Genomic DNA, 5,085 nt, shown 5'->3' with positions numbered 1-5,085 from the left:
CAACAACACCAGCTTCTCCATAAACAATTTAAGAAGTGAATCAGCCAAGTGGTTGGAGTCTGTCGTGATTGTTGTCATACTGTGTCTCCTCTGAACTTGGTAGAATTCTTGATGTATATATAATCACTCTTCCAAAAAGGATTGGATCTCTATTTCTGCTCTGCAACATGAGAGTGCATGAACAAAGTAGCTTGTAGTGATCCCTCCAGCCTTAATAGTTCATACACTAAGGAACAGTAAAAAAAATATATATATATATATATAAAAGAAAAAAAATCCATCACGTTTTCCTTTTTGCTGCCTATCCTAGAATTTAAAATTTGTAAGGAACCTTTTTGTATGCTTTCCATACTAGATGTAAATATTTTTTACTTCTGGATTACTATCATAGGATATTGTGTTTGCTGGTTTGGGAGAAGTGTGTTCCATAATCATTGTTTGGGGACTTGCAAATAGGTTTCTTTGGCTGAAACTTGAAGGTTAAGCAAATCTCCCTGAAGGAAAGCAATCTGTTTTGCCTCTCAAGAATAGTAAGTCATAAACTGGCCACATTTCACCTTCCACTTGACCTTCATCTCCCACAAAGAATTCCTCTGCAAGGATTTGGTTCCCTTTATTTTGCCACTGCAAGCAAAAAAAAAAAGTATCAAGTTCCATGCTGTGAAAACCTACTCTCGTACTTTGGTTTCATGAACAGAGTCTTTATTCTCATGCAAGGATAGTGGACCTGATTTTTTCAATCCTTTTCCACTATGCAATGGAAAAATCTGTATGCAATCCAGGAGGTGTCCATGATCGTTTCTGCCTATGCCGACCCAAAGCGCAGGGGATTCTGGATCAAAAATTGCTACAGCCATGCAGCATGACAAAGTGAGAAGTGTGTGTGTGTGTGTGTGTGTGTGTGTGTGTGTGTGTGTGTGTGTGTTGGGCACTGGTAAAAAGGCCAAGGGGATACCCAAAGACCTTATCTGGACTCCCTGTGAGCAAGACCCATCACCATCTGTAACTCAATAAGTCTTGTACTGTTACATATTTTTAAGACACTGTTGGACTTCTCCAACGAAGGTCCTGTCAATCTGATCAAGCCCCACCTGTCTTCAGAGACCTGAAGTGTAGATATGTTCATTTAGTTGATGATTACCTTGCTATCACTTGTTTTCATCTACTATGATTAAGGTGCAGAGAAAAGCCCTGGAAAAGTTAGACCTGAGTCATTTACAGTGCTGGGAGGCACAGTTGCCTTTTCTCTTTAGGATCCTGAAAACAAAAAACAAAACAACAAAACCCAGGATCAGAAAGCAGAGGGGATGCTCTAGGGGAATTCCCACAAGTAAATTTGCCACTTCATTCCCCTCGAATCTGACTCTCCAAGACTCCCAGAAGGCTTTACCCATTTACCTGGGGCTCTAGGTGCTGGGATCACCTGGGTTCCTCTTCAACAAGGTACAGACACACCTGGGAGATATTGTGAGTTGGGTTCCAGACCACTTTTAGGTAGTGAATATCCCAATCAAGTGAGTCAAATACATTTTTTTGGTTTCCCAGTGCAATTAAAGTTATGATACCATAGTCCATTAAGTGTGCAATAGCATCAAGTCTAAAAGAGCAATGTGCCTGCCTTAATTAAAAAATACTTCATTGCCAAAAGAATGTTCACCAGAAAGGAGCTTTCAGCGAGTTGTAATCACTGCTTGCAGATGACTATAACAAATATAATGATAATGACAAAGTTTGAAACACTGAGAAATACCAAAATGTGGTTCACAGACACAAAGAGAGCAAAGGCTGTTGGAAAAATGGTGCCAATAGACTTGCTTGAGGCAGGGTGGCCACATTCCTTTAGTTTGTAAAAAAAAAAAAAACAGCACCTCCAAAGCCCCACAGAGGGAAGAGCAATAAAATGGGGTGTGCCTGCGTTCTCCTTCAGACTTAAAATCTAACCCTTTGTGGGCATCGAGTATGGGGCAGGCACCCTATAGAGGGCAAGAGAACTCTCAGCCAGGAATGGGTCGGCACAATACTTCACCCAAAATAGAGATTGTGGTCATTGTCTGGCTTCATGAGAATTTGAATTTCCAGCTCTCACTATGCAAATCCTTCCACTTTTCACAAGGTTCCAACTTTTCTCATCTTTCCCCCGCTTTCATTCTTTCTTACTAGGCCAAGGAAGCTAACGGAACACATCGTAGCAATTATCAAGCATATCATCAATGACTTCTCCTTTCCAGGGGATGTTTGCGGTCATTTGTGAGCCCGAAAGGCTTTCTCAATTTCTGTCCTCCTTGGATGTAGTTACGTTGCCTTAGTGATATGTTTGAAATATTAAAAACATTTTAGGCAAGGAGAAATATTGCCCTCTGCAGGGCATATATGAATCTCCCAGTTTCATAGGCTGTCATTCAAGCACAGCACATTCCCTTTTTTTTTTTTACAGATTGTTCACTCTTTTCTTCTTTTACTTTGAGGTTGATACAGCCCGTGACAATCTTATTGATGAGAGTGACTTCTGCACACATTTATTGTTCAGGTGGAAAAGGAGAGACAATGCCAAGAAAAATTTTAAAGTTCCTTTCTTTTTGCAAAAATTGCTGATCCAACAGTTTCCAGAATCCAGGGGGCTCCTCGATGTTATGGGGGAGACATGAGAATCTCTGTTATCCAGCTGTCTATACCTATTTTTTTTTGCAGGGAAAGATTAAGTTTTAGATCTATTAGCAGAAGAGACTGACTAAACCATCTGGCCACATATCAACAGCAAGATTCATCTATTGGTTGATAATTACTGTGTTTTTTCCAAACAGAAGGTTTTCCTTCACCTGCCAGGTTTCTTCTTTAGCTCTCTGTCCCCTACTAAACACATGACAGCCCCTGGCCTCAGGTTTTGACCTCACCTTCCTTCCCAGAGGCCACAGCACTTCATTTTCTCTTCCTGTCAGGTGGGAACCTCTTCAGCACGTCCTTCTCTTCCTTACTCCTTCCTTGCCTGTAGCAACCATCTACAAAGCCTGCAGGTAAAAAGCCCACGAGCGGATAAAGGGAAATGCTTAGGAAAGCATCCAAATGGGGTCCGCAGTACTCACATACAACTCGAGGTGGCGCTCTTCCTCTACTCAGAAGAGCCAGGCTTCACTGTTGAAGGCCACGCCTCATCGGCCTTTTTCCTCAGATTTCAAGACAACCCAGTGACTCAGCAATGGGAAAAAGGAATCATAAAATTTGGACAAAGGACACGGGCTCTATACCCTATACACACAAGCTTGCCATCACCACCGGCAGAAAACAATCGCTTCTGGGCTGTGTCCTTTCTTGGGGGTCGCGTCTCTCTGGTAGCATTTAGTGCACTCTAAGCAAATAACCACTTGGGCAGTCCCATAAAACCCGCAATCCTAGAAAAACCCCTGGGCTAACACGGGAGGATATCACGCTACTTGAAGGTTGGCTGGCTATTTTGTCTCCCTTTCATCTGCAGCGGAAGAGGGGCCACCTGCTTGCTCATTGTTCTAGGTCTGCAGGGTTTTTTCGAGACTTCAGGATTGTCTTTTGGGGATGTGAGCCACTGTAGCCCAGGGGTGCAGCACAAGTGCCTGCCTGCACGTTTACGCACCCAGGGCATGACTCACCCTGATCCCAGTAAGCCAGCGGCCCGCGGTCCTGGCGGGACGGACTCTGTGCCTGCTATGCAAACCCTGCTGGTGGTCAAGACCGTGTCCTGACATTAGACCGGGGGGACTTGACCACAGAGCTCAGAACATTTGAACAGCCTGGGCTTGTTGAATCCTTGTCCTGTTTTGTAGGAAAAGTTTGAGATGCCTTTACTTCCTGCATTTCTGCTTTGTGTATGGGAAAACAGAACCAGATATGTCAAGTGGCCCTGGGAGTGTCACCCAGTGATTCAGAATTAGAATCACAGACACTTGACCTTCAGTCAGAGGCGCTGACTTTTCTCAATCTCTGCAGCAAAAACTCCCCCGCTGCCCTGCGCCCACCACTCCTGATCCTTTCCTAGTGCATATGGCCTTTGTTTGGCTCTTTTTTTAGAATTTACATATTCACATTAAGTACACAAATCCATGTGTGTGTTTCTGCAGTTTTAAGCAATGCATCAGTGGTGTTTTGTTTCTGGTATGACCCAGAACGAAGTAGAAACAACACCTGCTGTTTACATTAGAACCTGACTTTTAAAATATACACACAGACTCCCTCTTCAGGAGAACAGATGAGAAGCCCTGAGAGATCCTGTAAAATTGAAACAGTTTAATTCTATTTAACCACTCATTTTCCAAACTCACATGAACCTAGATGACTTTTCCACAGACTCCTTCCTTAACAGGACTGGAATAACGTTCCTGGGATTGCCCTTCTGGGAATTTGGAAGACAGCTGTAGTCTCTTTGTAGCATAGGGTTGGGTATACAGGTGGTGACCCCGGTTGAGAGTCCACCTTGCTATCTGGAGGAATTCCAGAGCTCACAGAACCAGTGTTCTTAGAGTGAGTTGGATTTTTGGTCTCCCAGAGCATCCTGATGGTGGACAAAAGCCGAGTCCCATGGCAGTTCTCCAAGCCTGAGGTTACAGAGCAGAGACTAGATACACTAGTACTCGGGTGAGCCAGGGCCGTCCCTTCATCACACGGGCATCTTGGCCCGAGGCCACTCTGCATCCCCCACGGGCACCCATGGGATCCTCCCATTCTCAGTCCTTCGGAGGTGTCCTTCAACCATCCTCGGTATCTTAACAAGACAAACTGAAAGACTGCTTGATTATCAGGATTTTCTTTAAAAACTGCTCGGTTCTTCATATCCCCCCAGACCAAAGCCATCACCCGGCCCTTTTCTCTATAGTGATGAAGGCCTAACTCTCTCCTAGAAACACACTCTTCATCCCCTTTATTTGTCCAGAAGAGTGAGCAGCCTTGCACCATAGCTGAATTCTCTACACCGCCCCCGGTATAGCAAACATGGAGCCCAGGCCTCCTTGCTGTCAAAACTGAGCCCCTACAGGCTGCACCGCACTGGCCAATGAGTACGATGTAGTCACAGGAGCTGGGAGGAAAGACACACTTAGTCTGCAGTCTTCTGGGACCGAA

At 44.4% G+C, this 5,085-nt stretch overlaps 1 long non-coding RNA gene across 1 annotated transcript; it reads right to left on the bottom strand.

Annotated features, from left to right (window-relative positions):
- Positions 1-275: 275 nt before the first annotated feature.
- Positions 276-2,071, bottom strand: LOC130683708 (uncharacterized). The gene is made up of 3 exons (XR_008997581.1): positions 1,399-2,071; positions 1,142-1,257; positions 276-624 (listed from the first exon to the last, which is right to left on the bottom strand). It is a non-coding gene; the product is annotated as an uncharacterized LOC130683708 (long non-coding RNA).
- Between the last annotated feature and the right edge of the window lie 3,014 nt (positions 2,072-5,085).

Source organism: Manis pentadactyla, chromosome 4 (genome assembly GCF_030020395.1).
Source record: "Manis pentadactyla isolate mManPen7 chromosome 4, mManPen7.hap1, whole genome shotgun sequence".
Lineage (NCBI taxonomy): Eukaryota > Metazoa > Chordata > Mammalia > Pholidota > Manidae > Manis > Manis pentadactyla.
Note: the sequence above shows the minus strand (reverse complement) of the source record. Positions and strands in the feature narration are given on the sequence as shown.